At 41.3% G+C, this 15,660-nt stretch overlaps 1 protein-coding gene across 13 annotated transcripts in view; it reads right to left on the reverse strand.

Annotated features, from left to right (window-relative positions):
• The window catches only part of GRIP1 (glutamate receptor interacting protein 1), a 607,764-nt gene that overhangs the window by 358,230 nt on the left and 233,874 nt on the right, over window positions 1-15,660 (reverse strand). Inside the window, exon 1 of one of the 13 annotated variants that reach the window (XM_075066255.1) lies at window positions 6,966-7,040. The exons of the other annotated variants lie outside the window; for them this stretch is intronic. The gene's annotated coding sequence lies outside the window, so the exon portion shown is untranslated. Of the gene's footprint in view, window positions 1-6,965; window positions 7,041-15,660 lie in introns of those variants that run through there. 13 annotated transcript variants of the gene reach the window in all.

Below are 15,660 nucleotides of genomic sequence, written 5' to 3' on the forward strand. Positions count from 1 at the left end.
AAAATGCAGAGCCCCCCGGACCAGTGACCAGGACCTGGGCAGTGTGAGTGCCACTGAAAATCAGCTCCCGTGCTGCCTTCGGCACCTGTGTCATAGGTTGCCTACCCCTGAACTAAACACTTGAAAAAGGCACTGAAAGGATTTATGTAGTGGCAGTGATGTTAAATTTTTGCCCTCTACATCTGATTCCTATTCTTCCATCAATATATAGGGGAACTTGCATAGCTTATTCTTGGAAGTATATTGGTGGATACCTGCATAAATGAAGAGATTAAGCTCTGCATAATAGTATTTATATGATCAACACTGTAACTCCTAACTGAATGTAAGATACATATTTTAAATTGTTTAAACACTCTTGGATGTGCCTGTGATCATTTGACTTTAATATTTAATGTACAGTAGAAGCAAAAGTAAGAAGGAATTATAAGACAAAATTAAATTGATAAATGTTTATGAGTGACCTAAAATGGATGTTTAAAATAAAAGAAAGAAAAAGAGTATCATGCCCTTTTTTCCTTCATCATTATATCTAAAGAACATCAGAAAAGACATTTCTAAGTATTTTTAGTGCTTGCCTTTTATCTTAGACATATCACTGAGTAGACTTGAAACATCTGAGTTGGGGGAAGACATGATACAGACACCTGAAATTGGAGTCACTGACTTGCTGTCTGTGTATCCCTTTCCCATTCTGACCGTTTGGCAATCAGGGGTAGTCAATAGGTGGACTGCGGACCAAACCCGGACCACCAGACACGTTTAAATGGACCACACAATCTTTCTATTTACTTATTACCACCATTTTTGTAATTATTTTTGTATTATTTTCTCTGAAGTCTAGACCTTGACAAAAAATAATTGAGTACCCTGCAGGTAATTCTTATTCTTCTGTAAGCACATGAATGATACCTATCCAGATTACCATTTGCAGAATGTAATAGTTGATAGTCTACACATACTATTTCTTCTGCTACAATCTACTTTTTTTTGCCTACTCTTAATAAACACTGTTTTTAATGAGAGCATTTAAGCCTTAGATTGTTTTCATAATGCCACGGAGGTACATCTTTGAAAAGAAGGAAACCCTTTGTCCGCTAATAAGATACAGTCAGGGAGAAAATTGTACCAACCCTGCAGCCTTCAGATGAGGAAACTCATAAGAAATGCCACTGCAAGCTATATCTGAGCCAACACAGCCACGGGGAAAGTCCAATGACCATGACGTGTGGTAGGAATAAGGGACAGCGGCACTGTATTCTTATGAGAGATTGTATTTTATTCTTTACCAATTGTGTTAAAATAACAGAGGTATTAAAAGAAAAGGAAGGTTTTGGTTTAAACTGAGCCAAGAACTACTGTCAAAATTTTGAAAACTGGGTGCCTAAAATTAGGAACTGAAATATGTAAGGCTGATGGTTGGCACAATTATAAATAATGACGGATGACTTCTTAAGCAGAGAGTCTCTGCTAGTAATTCTTTAAGAACACCCCATAACCTACCCTCACAAAAGCTGACAGTGAAACTCTCTGAAAAATACACATTTACAGCAGACCAGTAACCTGTGGATTGTACTCAAAAACCTGAAAGTCTTTGGCAGTAGTTAAGTATCCCCATGTTGTGATTTTATCATCCCTCCCGTTTTGTTTTTTTAACTCAATGTCCCATGTTATGTTAAGATTGTAATTTATTTAGGGCAAGGATTCTCTTTGAATTACATGTGCACACAGCACCTAGCACAATGGGGCTCTGATCCTTAATTGAGGCCTAGACACTTCTGTAATAAAAATCACCACCACCACCTGGCTTTGAATTCCCACAAAGGACTATCAGAACTAGCTCTTTTGCCTTTTGTATTTGTTGTACCTCCGCTTACATGACAGCTGCAAAGGGGTTCACACAGGCATAGTGGGAGGAATTAATGCAGCACTTGTTTGTACAGCAAATTTCTGTGCAACTTCTCCTCCTTGTTAAGGGAAAATACTGTACAGAGCACCTCTTCCCTGAAGACTCCTCAATACTGACTGCACCCTATTTTTCACAGATTTGGTATAGAGAGCCTGGCATATTTAAGTGGTGGTATGGATTATTCTGTTATTAAAGCTTTTGCCTTTCCAGGGCATTCTTCACATTACAAGGCCTTCACAACGGGGACCACATGGCCCCAAGTTATTTTTGCTGGTTAGAGAGTAACATCAGTTATTTTGTTATGTGTCAACAATGTGCCCAAGTGCTCTACAGACAAATGCCCCAAAGACAAGAGAAAGATTATTTTGCTCTTCTTTAATTTTCTGGTCAATCAGTGGGTGGCAATCCCCTTTGTTTATATGGGTTAGCATTTAGCATCTTTGAATGGAGAATTTGAAAGGAGAGAGGGCGGGCAACTAAAACACTGGAATATGTAAACTCCAAACAGAAGCATGAAGGTAGTGACTCTCTTAGCAGGAATGTCACACAGATTGGTGTCCTTTATTTAGCGACTGCATATTCATCAAGCCAAACAACAGCGTTCTTAGTTGCCACCGCTGAATGTGGTTAGCGGGTACTGCTCAGCCATGTATATTCCTGTATGCAGATCACATCAGTAGCATGTTGATGAGCAAGAGCGCTGATTAAATACCACTTGGCTGTCAACATACCCTCAACGCTGAGTTGTAAAACTCAGTGCAGGCCCCAATGGTATGGAAGCTGTGGGATTGCACATTTTTAGGGTTACCTGGTGATACCAGGATTCTTCAAGTATGAGCTTTTGGAATTCGGTTGGCTCGGAGGATCACTGGGTTCCCCACATGGTGCCAGGTACTGACAGGTGGCATGATGAGAACACAGATCCATTGACACCTATGTCCTTTCAACAGCCCCAACAGGTAAACTTCAATAGCTTCCAGCAATGTCACGACAGCTGAGCTGCGGCAGTAAAAGCAAATCTCAAGAGTGATAGGTGATTCCTTCCACAAGGCCCTGAAAGGGCAATTTACAGGAGAGCAGCGTGGTGGATTTTGGTCAGAAATGGATCTCCCATGGGCAACTCAGCTGGGATATAAATGGTAAGGTTTCTTTACCCCTCTCTTGTGGCAATGGCACATTTCCAGGCATACTTGGTAATCAGCTGTTTATGGGGTACTTTCGCCCTAATGGATTTACAACCTTTCTTCTTGGCCCTGGAAATCTGCCTTCACAAGGTCTCTTTCTCTTCTCTTACAGCCTTGTTTTCACCTAGTATTGTGTTTGATTCCTATTTATTCTTCCCCATAAGTATTTCCTCTGGATAGCATCTACTTTACTTGCATACACACAGACAGTACACTGACATACATTTTATGTACTAGGAGAAAGAACACCTTCACCGTAAATCCTCTTCTCTGACAATGTTTTCAGTACCTGACTGTTTGTAGACATTCAGAATGACAGTAAATAATTATGATCTGCTGTGATTTTTGAGAACAGTAGCATTATTCCTACTGACAGACCATCAGAACGGTGGATGTTTCTGTTAGTCATTCAAACCCATTTAGCAACAAATTGATGAAATGGTCTGCCTAAATGTGACTATCATAAAACTTTTATCTACAGTATATCAAATGAATTTTAATCTATTGAGGTCATAATATAGTATATACAGTATTACTCCATACAATACAGTGTATTATCAGAACATAACTCCACCTTTATTTCTTTCATAGACGCATATTGTAAAAGAATAGCAGTATTCTCACACCTTAAAAAGCTGTTAAACATTTTCTACAAACTATTTTTATTGCAGGAAACAAACTATTTATGCTTCCACAAATCCAATAATCATTCTAATAAAACAGCACAGTAGTTATAAAAATATAGATGGTAATAGTTGCGGCAAAGATAGTAAAGACTGTAGTAATTGAGAATATATAATACCATATTGGAATTTCCCCTCCCTCCCGCCCCCCCCCCCCCCCGTATAACTATTGAAGTCAATGGAGTTACACCAGGGAAAAATTCAGTCCACAGAGTCATTTCCCTACACAGTCACAGTATAAAAAGGTGCCTATCACAGTTTTTAAACAATCATGTAATTCAGAATCCCAGAATTATTTAAGAGTGCTGAATAGTTTAGCACAGGGGTTCTCAAACTGAAGGGTTGTGAGGTTATTACACGGGGGTCACGAGCTGTCAGTCTCCACCCCAAACTCCACTTTGCCTCCAGCATTTATAATGGTGTTACATTAAAAACACTTTTTAATATACTTATGGGGGGAGGTCACACTCGGAGCCTTGCTGTGTGAAAGGGGTCACCAGTACCAAAGTCTGAGAACCCCTGGTTTAGCACATGCGGAAAAAGTAATTAAACTTGTTTACAACTTTAATGCAAACAAAGTAAAAGGGCTTTTGTTCAGTCTGAGACAAGAAAAAAGGTAGGCCATTTTATTACATTTGCATTCTGTGCTATGAAAATAAGGAACAATACTAACAAGAATACATTTTTGCCTCCACACTGGAGACTAGACTAGATGAACTCTCAAGGTCCCTTCCAGCCCTGTGTGTCTCTGATTTTATTATTTTAATTTTCAGTTCTACCATGCCTGGAAGCCTCTGAGCATCTCACTCAAGAATTACTCAAACCAATCTATCACACATAGGAAAAACATTGTGTGGCATTTTCAAAAGTGTCCAAGAGACTTAAGAGCAACAAGTCCCACTGGTTTTCAATGGAACTTATTCTCCTACATCACTTAAACTCTAGAAAATAGCACTTATTGTCTTCTCTGGGTGAAGATGAAGTCCCATCCTCTATTTTCTTCAGTGAAGAGGAGGATACTTGGCTTGCTCCATTAATATTGCAGAATCTTTTACTTACTATACTTGCACGTATCAGAGGGGTAGCCGTGTTAGTCTGGATCGGTAAAAGCAGCAGAGAATCCTGTGGCACCTTATAGACTAACAGACGTTTTGGAGCATGAGCTTTCGTGGGTGAATACCCACTTCGTCACATGCATCTGACGAAGTGGGTATACTTGCACGTATACTAATTGTCAGGATCAAAGGGAACTAGTTCATTAGTCAAAGTAATCCCACAGGGGAAATGCAGAAAGGATCCGATTCCAGATACAAGGTAGATCTTTGGGTTCTTTTTTTATTCAGAGTCCTTTGGCTATTACCTGAATGGTGAATGATTAGTATCTACAGTTTCTTAAAGTGAGTCATTTTTGCTTTGTGGTTAGTAAGAGGAAGTAATTCATGAAACATTCCAAAATAATGGAGAACAGTTATTTTTCCCCCAAGCGCTACAAAGTGACATACTTCAGAAGAATGAGGCTTTAGCTAACGACTAAATTTCAAGCAGGTAAAATTGGAGGGGAGCAGTGTAGTAAACAGTGTAAACAGGCCGCAGGCAAAAGGCTTGTCTATACAGTAGGGCAATGCACACTATGGAGTATGATTTCTAGAGCAATGGCTCTCAAGCTTTCCAGACTAGTGTACCCCTTTCAGGAGTTCAAATTGTCTTGCATACCCCCAAGTTACACCTCACTTAAAAACTACTTGGTTACAAAACTCAGACATAAAAATACTAAAATGTGTCAGAGCACCCTATTACTGAAAAATTGCCTACTTTCTCATTTTAATCATAAAATTATAAAATAAATCAATTGAAATACAAATATTGTACCTACATTTCAGTGTATAGTATGTAGAGCACTATAAACAAGTCATTGTTGGTATGAAATTTTAGTTTGTACTGACTTTGCTAGTGCTTTTTAGGTAGCCTGTTGTAAAACTAGGCAAATATGTAGGTGAGCTGATGTGTCCCGGGGAAGGCCTCTGCGTCCCCCCCCAGGGATTCATGTACCCCTAGCTGAGAACCACTGTTCTAAAGTGTACTAATATGCTGGGCATTTATTGGTCCATACAGACACTGCTGGTGAGCACTAAAGGTTTCCTAGTGCACTTTATCTTAGTACTAAACCATTACTATGTTAAAAATCACATCCCCGTGGTATGCATTATCCTATCAGCACCAACTCCATGGATGCTCCAGCCAAAATAGTGGGTGCTCAGCACCCACCAGCCACAGCTGTTCAGGGCTGCCACAGCCAATCAGCTGTTTGGCAGCGCCCCTGATGAGTTAAATCAGGTATGCTGGCAAACAGCTATTTGGCAACACTGCCAAACAGCTGATTGGTAGCTTGTGGAGGGATTTGGGGGAGTGCGGAGAGCAGCGAGCGGGGGACTTGGGGAGAGGATGGAGCAGCGGCAGAAAGAGGCAGTGTGAGGGCAGGGCCTCGGGGAATGGAGTGGAGTGGGGGTGGGGCCTCGGGCAAAGCAGGGCTGGAGCATGCCTGGAGAAAACTAGAAGTCAGTGCCTACGCATTATCCCACCATGCAGACAAGCCCAAAGAAAAAATGAAGAATTTTATGCTCTATTCTTTGATATTGATACCTTTACTGGAGATATACTGTAACCTCATCTTCAAATATAGCATTTTAAAGTAGAAACAAGAGAAAGATAAAAAAGCAAGGGCAGACAAGTCGTTTACTAAAAAGTGAGAATTTTAACAGGTTGAGGTATACTCTAGGTGAAACCCAACTGTCCTCCAGATAAACCATAATTCTGTTATTTTCTTTCATGCTATTAGAATCGCAATAAGAAAAATGTTACCAAATAGTATTTATTTCCAGTAGCTCCAACAACATTCTAGCCTTCTTCTAACTAAAGATAAAGGGTTGATCTCAACCCATAAAGGATTTATATTGTAAAGACAGGCAATGTGTAGAAGGAAGTGCCATTCACCTTTGTGTTAGCTAATAGAAATACAGACATGCCAATTACCCACATTTACTCCTCAAACATGACAACGTTAACTAGCAAGTTTTTTATAGGCATACAGAAGGACAATACTTCTGAAAGACACCCTCAGTGACTCCAGAGCAGTCATTCATTTTATCCACTCTTGTCCTGAAAGGAACATGGTGAAGCCATCTTAGTTACCTGAAAGATGAGTCAATCTTTATTGTCCCCAAATTATCTTCCACATTTCTATAATAAACTGCCAGAGTGGCTGAAATGTTCCTATTAGAAACAGAAGAAAACTTCCATTGTTACAATCTTTCAAGATACTTTTTAAAAGTAATTTATAAAAAATTATATCTGAGAAGACAATTACAAAGAACTTTTTGTCTGCCTACCCAATATTAAATGAGGATATACTCCAACTCATCTTGGCAAGAAGGCAGAATGAAGTATTAAAAAACTAGTTGCTTTGCAGCATGACTGCTAAATGTTAGTTATTTTGGAGTATATCCCTATGTGATACATTTCCTTTGTACTGTGAGGACAACCTCAGAAAGCATGACAACATAATAATGCTAGGGAAGACAACCCTCTTATTATTGCTGCAGGAAATAAAACACAGCTTAATGTCACTAAGGCACATGTTAGAGGAGATGATGATGTGTACAAATGAATCTTCTCATCATGAGAAAAGAACAAAGTACCACCTAAAACTGAATAATAATTATATACAAATCACAAATGGCATCACCATCTGCTAACTGTGTATTATGCTCTCATGCTATCAGAGGGTTCGATTTACAATTTTTCCCTAAAACTTGCTAAAAGTCTTTTCCTTCTATTCAAGTGACAAATTACAAAGTAGTGTAGCAAGCATTTAGACTGCCTAACAAGGGAAATGCTGGCTCCAATGGGTGGCTCACTACACAGCAATTCCCCAAACTACCCATTATGCCAAGATGATGGCACAGATTTACACTGGAGACCAACAATAGAGAAAGGCTTTTTTGCCTTCCTAATTCAAAATACAGAAACTGAAATTTAAAAAACAAGCTCAGTTCGTGTTCATTATCTGGGATGAGGCATTTATTAATAAAACATTAAAAATTCATGAAAAATCTTCTCCGTTTCCTTTAAAATTTTCCTTTGGAGCACATTCCAACACACATTGTTAGTAAACTGACTTAGATTTTGGCTACAGAATATTTATATTCAATAAATACGTATATTACTAATAATCTTCCAATGCAAAGTGAGTTAATGAGATTTGTTTCTTTTGAACTCCTGCCTCTGTCATTTTCCTTTGCTCATGAATGAGTTCCATTTGATTAAAAAAAAGAAAAATCTTATAAAGTACAAGTCTGCATTCTTCAAAAGACAGAATACAAAAAAATCAAAATATTAAATCACACATGAATATACTTTAAAAAAAAACAATTCTGCTAGAAAAGCTCAGACCACAAACACAGTTAAGTGTTGAAAAAATATTGGCCCATCTTTTAAAGAGTATTTATCAAAAAGAGAGTAATTTACAGATTTTTGACAAAAAGTAGAATCTAAAAATATACAGAAAAATAAAGCATTACAGATAACATTTATTTAACAAAGATATACTTTGTCAGAGATTTCAACTTCTACATCCAATTCTTCACCTACATGAAGGAAGTTCTGTTTTCTTATTGAACCGATACAACAGAAAAGGCTTTTTGTTATTATAATCAAGATAACAGGAAAAGATAACATTAAGCTCCTGTGGATTTAATAGAGAACTGTTTTCCTCTCTACATTGTTTACCTAGAAACTGCTTCATGACCTCGAATGCCCTGGTTTTAGTAGACTATATATAGGGAAGTATGTTATCTTTCCTTCTTTATGCCATACAATTACATTGTGGTTGTAGACAGACTAAATTTTTTCTTCTCGGTATCATAAAAGTAATTGTTTTCTTACCTGTACGATGCAATCGTAACCGTTACATACATATTCATATATGCTATTTATATACCAGAGAAGCAACTGGCAATTCTTGCTGAATTTAGGACAAGTTTATGATAAAACTTGGGAAAAAGAAAGTAGCTTTAGGTTTTCAGATCTTACATATATAGTTGACACGAAGGAAGGCAAACTCCTTTAAAAAGAGATGGCAGCTTACTTGCCAGAAAATCTAATTTCTAGACACAAGAGGTAGGATTCTTCTTCCTGACATGGTCCTTCAATATCGCTGCAGCTGCATAAAGGGACCTTAGAAACCTTCACAGAATCATAGACTTTAAGGTCAGAAGGGACCAATATGATCATCCAGTCTGACCTCCTGCACAATGCAAGCCACAGAATCTCACCCACCAACTCCTGTATCAAACCCCTAACCTATGTCTGAGTTATTGAAGTCCTCAAATCGTGGTTTAAAGACCTCAAGCTGCAGAGAATCTTCCAGCAAGTGACCCGTGCCCCATGCTGTAGAGGAAGGCGAAAAACCTCCAGGGCCTCTGCCAATCTGCCCTGGAGGAAAATTCCTCCCAACCCCAAATATGGTGATCAGCTAAACCCCAAGCATGTGGACAAGACTCACCAGCCAGACACCCAGGAAAGAATTCTCTGTAGTAACTCAGATCCCACCCCATCTAACATCCCATCACAGGCCATTGGGCATGTTTACCACTAGTAGTCAAAGACGAATTAAATGCCAAAATTAGGCTATCCCATTATACCATCCCCTCTATAAACTTATCAAGCTTAGTCTTGAAGCCAGATGTGTCTTTTGCCCCCACTACTCCCCTTGGAAGGCTGTTCCAGAACTTCACTCCTCTGATGGTTAGAAACCTTCATCTAATTTCAAGTCTAAACTTCCCGATAGCCAGTTTATATCCATTTATTTATGTGTCCACATTGGCATTGAGCTTAAATAATTCTTCTCCCTCCCAGGTATTTATTCCTCTGATATATTTATAAAGAGCAATCATATCCCCCCTCAACCTTCTTTTCGTTAGGCTAAACAAGCCAAGCTCTTTGAGTCTCCTTTCATATGACAGGTTTTCCATTTCTTGGATCATCCTAGTAGCCCTTCTCTGAACCTGCTCCAGTTTGAATTCAAACTGATCAGGGAAGAATTCATCCACCACCATATAAATTGAGTAAGACAGCCACAAGCTCTGGCTTAAGGTGTATAACAGGGTAAGTCTATAGTGCAATGAAAGACCTGCAGCACACTGCAGCTGACCTGGGTCAGCTGACTTGGGCTCAAGGGCTATAAAAGTGCAGTGTACATGTTTGGGCTGGGGACTGAGCTCTGAGACCCCGTGAGGGAGAAAGGTCTCAGAGGCCAGGCTCCAGCCCAAGCTTCAAATGTCTACACTGCTACTTTTAGTTGCACAGCCTAAGCTCTAAGAGCCTGAGTCAGACATACCTTCAAAGACCACCTTAGACCTTTAGCACCTGGGCTGCTAGTTTTTTGCTGCTCCTCCCAGGGGTGCAGCACAAAATTGTGCCCAGCTGCAGGACCAGGGTAATTAGCCCCAACCCTGTAAGGGCTTGTCACACATGCAACAGTAAGAACACAAGTTATCACACTCAAATTAATGAGATACTTACATGCTTAAAGTTAAATAAACACAAACAAATTTTTGTATGATTATGGCCTGTGTATTCTTATGTCCCTGTCTAGCACAATGAAAACTCAATCCTGATTTTATTACAGTGAATAGTTAGAGAAAAGCTGTTGAAGAAGCATGTTTTACGCTAGAACTGCACAAGCAGCTATAATTTGATCTAACTGACCTTTGGTGGGAACAGCAGCAAAAAAAAACCAAACAAACAAAAAAACCACCCAACCCACTAGCATGGAGGAAAATTAACCATTGGACCAGAAGACAAGCATATATAATTTATATGCAAGTCAACTGAGAAGCAGCAGTGCTGGCTTAATGTTCATCTTCCCCCTCTCAGCTACACAAATGCGCTCTGTATGTACCTCAACCATTTCAAACAAGAGCACGCTGAATTTTATAACCTTCCTGGCAGAATTTAGGATGCAATCATGCCTTTATGACAAACACTGATAGCACTCTTAGAAATCACAACAGCTGAGAAGCAAAGGTCAAAAAAAATCAACACAATTTCTGTCCAACATTTACAGTGTGTGTGTGTGTGTGTGTGTGTGTGTGTGTGTGTAAGTAAAACCAAGATCAATTTGCTTCAACAATGATAAATAAGTTCTGTCTCTGATGACTCACTCCATGAAATGTTACAGTCACAACAGTGTACAGTGATATTATTAAGGAGTTTTCTTACCGTACATTTTATTGCAGCAGTCAGATTAACATTGCCTTTATGGCTCCTGGGGGTCTTGTGTTGAAAAGCTAAAATCATCATTACTGGACCCCATTGAAATAACCACTATTACACACAAGATCAAACCTGTATTTAGCATTTTCCTGTATTCCTGTTCCTACCCATGACAGAGATATTTGCATATAAACACAAATGACTCTTCTAATCAGCCTTCTCCTCCTGGCAGGTTACAATGCAGTGTTTGTGACTTTTGCAGTGATAAATTCAATACTAGGGAGTGTTTAGTGAATTGACATTTATTTGGTGGCTCTGACGTCCAGAGTAGCCTCCAATTCCAGGGACAGATTCATATCTACTGGGCCGTACAAACACCAACAGGAACAAGTATCCCAGGTACAGAGTCACAATGTGAATGATTAGCAAAAGAAGGTTTAATCCCCTAAAAGAGGAGTTGCTTCCCCACTCCATGACAGCAAAAGAAGAGGCGGAATATGCTAATACGGCAAGACAGAAATTTAAGCGATTTGGCAAGTAGTGAAAGTGAAAATACACTCAGTGATAATTAAAGGCTAAAAGTCTTTGCCTAGCAATTTAATCAACAGCTGATCTGATTCACATAAAAGTAAGAATGGAGGGTTAAGTGTTACTTTGAATTGGGCAAAAGCACTTGGCCTATACTGTGTCTCAAGATCGTCATGGTAAAGTTTATTTATGGGAGCAGACCAGTGATCTGGCTGTAAAATACCCACATTGTTTCCTCCAAGTATAATCTTCCCCAATCGAAGTTGTACTTTTGTGCTGTTAACCTGACCTGTGTGAAGAACATAACAGACATTAGTACATGGGTAAGGAAGTCCCACATAGACAACTAACTTACTGCTGCACATCAGTACCTGATTGTTTCCTTAAATGCAGTTTCCCCTTTCTAAAGAGGGTCTATGCATATGTACAGACCTTTGTAAGGAGATTTAGACCCTTCTTTCATTAATCTGTTGACCTTCAGGGAACACTGCTTCCTGGGTTCCTCTGGCAGGGAGTCTGAGAATTTGGCCATGGATTGCCAGATATTAAAATCATAGCGGACAAGCAACGCCTGATGGTTAGCCACTCTCAGCTGGAGGTAGAATAAATGTTTCTACCAAAGAGATTGAGCCTCTTTGCCTCCTTATTCTTAGGCGCCAATCCTAGTTGCCTGTGTTAATCATGCTCACTGGCTGCCGACACAACCAATGAGCTTGGGGTGGGACAGGTATAAAGATATTCAAAACCTTTAGCGGGAATATAGTATTTTCTTTCCATCCGCTTAGAGATGGATGGCAGGGAGGAGGTTATCTGTCACAGGGCCTTGATTAGTTTCATCACTCCCTCGGGTACTGGCAATGCCACCCTGGAGGGGGTTGCTGCACTTAATATACCGAACAGGGAGTCCGAGGGCTCTGCCAGCTCCTCGGCTTCTAGCTCCAGGTTTGATACTACCCTCTTCAAAGGTTCCTGGTGGGCCCTTGCATCATTCTGGGGAAACACATGAGAAGGCCCTGCTATTGTCTCATCTGGCGAGGAGGAGGCAGGTACAGGTGGGTCTGCCAACTCCACCACTTCTGCCGGGGAGCCCTGACCTTGGCCAAGCCTGGGGATTTTGCTCTGACTCCGCATCCAACTCAGGGGACGGGCAGGAGACCATCACCAACCGTCTTTTGGATGCCCCTAAGACTGATTGATGTTCCTGCAACAGATGGGGAAACCCTCAGGACTTCCAGTTGCCAGGGGGCTGGCCACTGGACCTGGGGCTATGCAGATACTGGTGCCCCAGAGGGGAATGCCGATGACCCTGGTGAGTGGCCTGGGCTTGCAGGCAGATCTTCCTCCTCACTCTCCGAGCCTGAGGAAGAAGAGACTCGTCCGGGGGACCAGGCTGGTACCAAAGCCGCCTGTTCTCATAGACCTTCTCCATGGATCTCCAACGGTGACCTGTACCAGGAAGACGGCTCTCCGTGCCACGCCTCCGGTAATCAGTGGCAGCATTTGGCAGATCAGTGACGGTACCCTGGCAATTGATGCCTCACGCTTTGAGAGTGGTGTTGCTCCACGCCGCAAGTATGGATATCAACTCAGCCACTCCCAGGATCAGCGCTGGGACTCTGGGGACTGGTGACATTCCTCCACAGGTCTGCACCAGACAGTGAGTGATTGGCGCCAGGATCCTGGGAAACATTGCCTAGACCCAACCATACCAGCCACATCATCAGAGGCTCATTCACCGGCACATCTACTAATGTGATATATGCCATCATGTGCCAGCAATGTCCTTCTGCCATACCACTGAGAAAAAAGGCTTCCAGCACTGGTGCATATGGCAAGCACACACACCTACAATAGAATGGACATGAACAAGCATTCAAGAAAAATCTTACATGTTTTCCCAGGATCACTGGATACCACCATAGTTTTTGTCTTGTCCACATTCAACTCTAGACCATATTCTTTGCCATATTCATCCATAATCTCTACTAATTGAGTGAGTCCTCCTGAATCAGCAAACAGCACTGTCATCTGCATAGCAAATGTTACTCACCCTTTTCCATTCATCTTCATACCTTCTGTTTTTTTCAATTAATCACACTCACTGTAAATGTTGAATAAAGTCAGTGAAATTATATCACCTTGTCTAACTCCACTCTTGATCTCTATTAGATCATCACTTCATCACCGGAGATTAGAGGAGAGGTGGGCAAAAGGAGATAATCCTGACACTGAAACAGAAGGTTGGGTGAGTGAGGATACCATTTTGTTTTACCTTCTCCTTCCTCCTCCTCCTCTCACAGCTTGTCTCTGCTTTTTCTGCAAAAAGGGAAGCAGCCAGAAGAGGCAGTTACAGGGCAGGCAGAACAGAACCACCTAGCCTCCAGAAGATCATATCCAAGGCTCAAAACCTTTCAACTCTAGCCTTGAAGAGCAACAATCTGCACCAAGGCCCCTTTCTCTCATGAAGCCTTGCTGCGATATGTCCAGGATAGCCTGTGATCCGCATACCATGGGAGAATATTTGGAGGAGGAATTTTTAGGGAAGGGTATCAAGGAATGTGTACAAATGACACCTACCCAGAATGACCAGAAGGAAGCTCTGCCCCTTTGCCAAGAAAAGTTATGTGGTTAGGTGAGGGACAGAGTATGTTAAATGAGGAATGCAGCATGTGTGCTAAGGAACAGCATGAATCCTAAAGAACAGCAAGGAACACAATTGTATTAGGAAAAAAGAACAGGAGTACTTGTGGCACCTTAAAGACTAACAAATTTATTTCAGCATAAGCTTTTGTGGGTCCACACAAAAGCTTATGCTGAAATAAATTTGTTAGTCTCTAAGGTGCCACAAGTACTCCTGTTCTTTTTGCAGATACAGACTAACACGGCTGCTACTCTGAAATTGTATTAGAGTAAGTCATGGAGAGTCTGTCAGGTTATTGGGGTTAATGTATTTTAGTAAACATTTACTGTACACCAGGTGTTTCTATATAGTCAAAAAGTACTTTAATATCTCTCCCATAACAATTTCAATACACACACTTTGTAATGCCTATCTTATATAAAAGACAACAAAAGTGGAAATGTTAATTAATAATTGGCAAAATCCTGGTGAACTCCATAAATATAATAAACAACTAGCAGCTTTTTATCTTCTTGAATATATATTATAGTGTGGGAAGAAGAGTTTTGGTCAATTTCATGATAGTAGGATTTTTAAAATTGTAAATTTCATGATTTCAGCTATTTAAATCTGAAATGTCACGGTATTGTAATTGTAGGGATCTTGACCCAAAAAGGAGCTTGGGTGGGTGTCCATAAGGTTATTGTAGGGGGGTGTTGCAATTCTGCTACTCTTACTTCTGGAGCGCTGCTGGTGGCAGCGCTGCGTTCAGAACTGGAGAGTGGCGACTGCTGTGCCGGGTGGTGCTTGACCCCTGGCTCTGCCCCAGGCCCTTCCCCTACTCCACCCCTTCCTGTAAGGCCCCACCACTTCCCACCCAAACCCCGCCCTGCCCTCTCCCCCAAGTGCACCACGTCCTCGCTCCTCCCGCCTCTCTCCCAGCTTCCTGTATACTGCGAAACAGCTGTTTGCGGCAGCGGGAGACGCAAGGAGGAACGGAGAGGCACTGATCCGCAGGGCCTGCTGGCGGGGTGGGAAGAAACATCGGAGCGGGGGCGCTGATGGGGTGCTGCCAGTGGATGTTCAGCACCCACCATTTTTCCCCATGGGTGCTCCAGCCCCAGAGCACCCACAGAGTTGTTGCCTATGGGTGGCATGGTACGGCATGGTATGGGTGGCATGGCTACTTCTGTGCTGCTGCTGATGGGGTGCTGCCTTCAGAGCTGGGCGTCTGGCCAATAGCAGCCGCCCTCCGGCTGCCCAGCTCTGAAGGCTGCACAGAAGTAAGGGTGGTAATACCATAAAGTATCTAAATTAACCTTGTGATCCCCCTGCAACTCCCTTTTGGGTCAGGGCCCCCAATTTGAGAAATGCTGGTCTCAGTGAAATCTGGTCTTTTGTGTGCTTTTACCCTATACTATACAGATTTCACGGTCTGTGGCGTGTTTTTCACAGCTGTGAATT

The sequence above is a fragment of the Chelonoidis abingdonii genome, chromosome 1 (assembly GCF_003597395.2).
Source record: "Chelonoidis abingdonii isolate Lonesome George chromosome 1, CheloAbing_2.0, whole genome shotgun sequence".
Lineage (NCBI taxonomy): Eukaryota > Metazoa > Chordata > Testudines > Testudinidae > Chelonoidis > Chelonoidis abingdonii.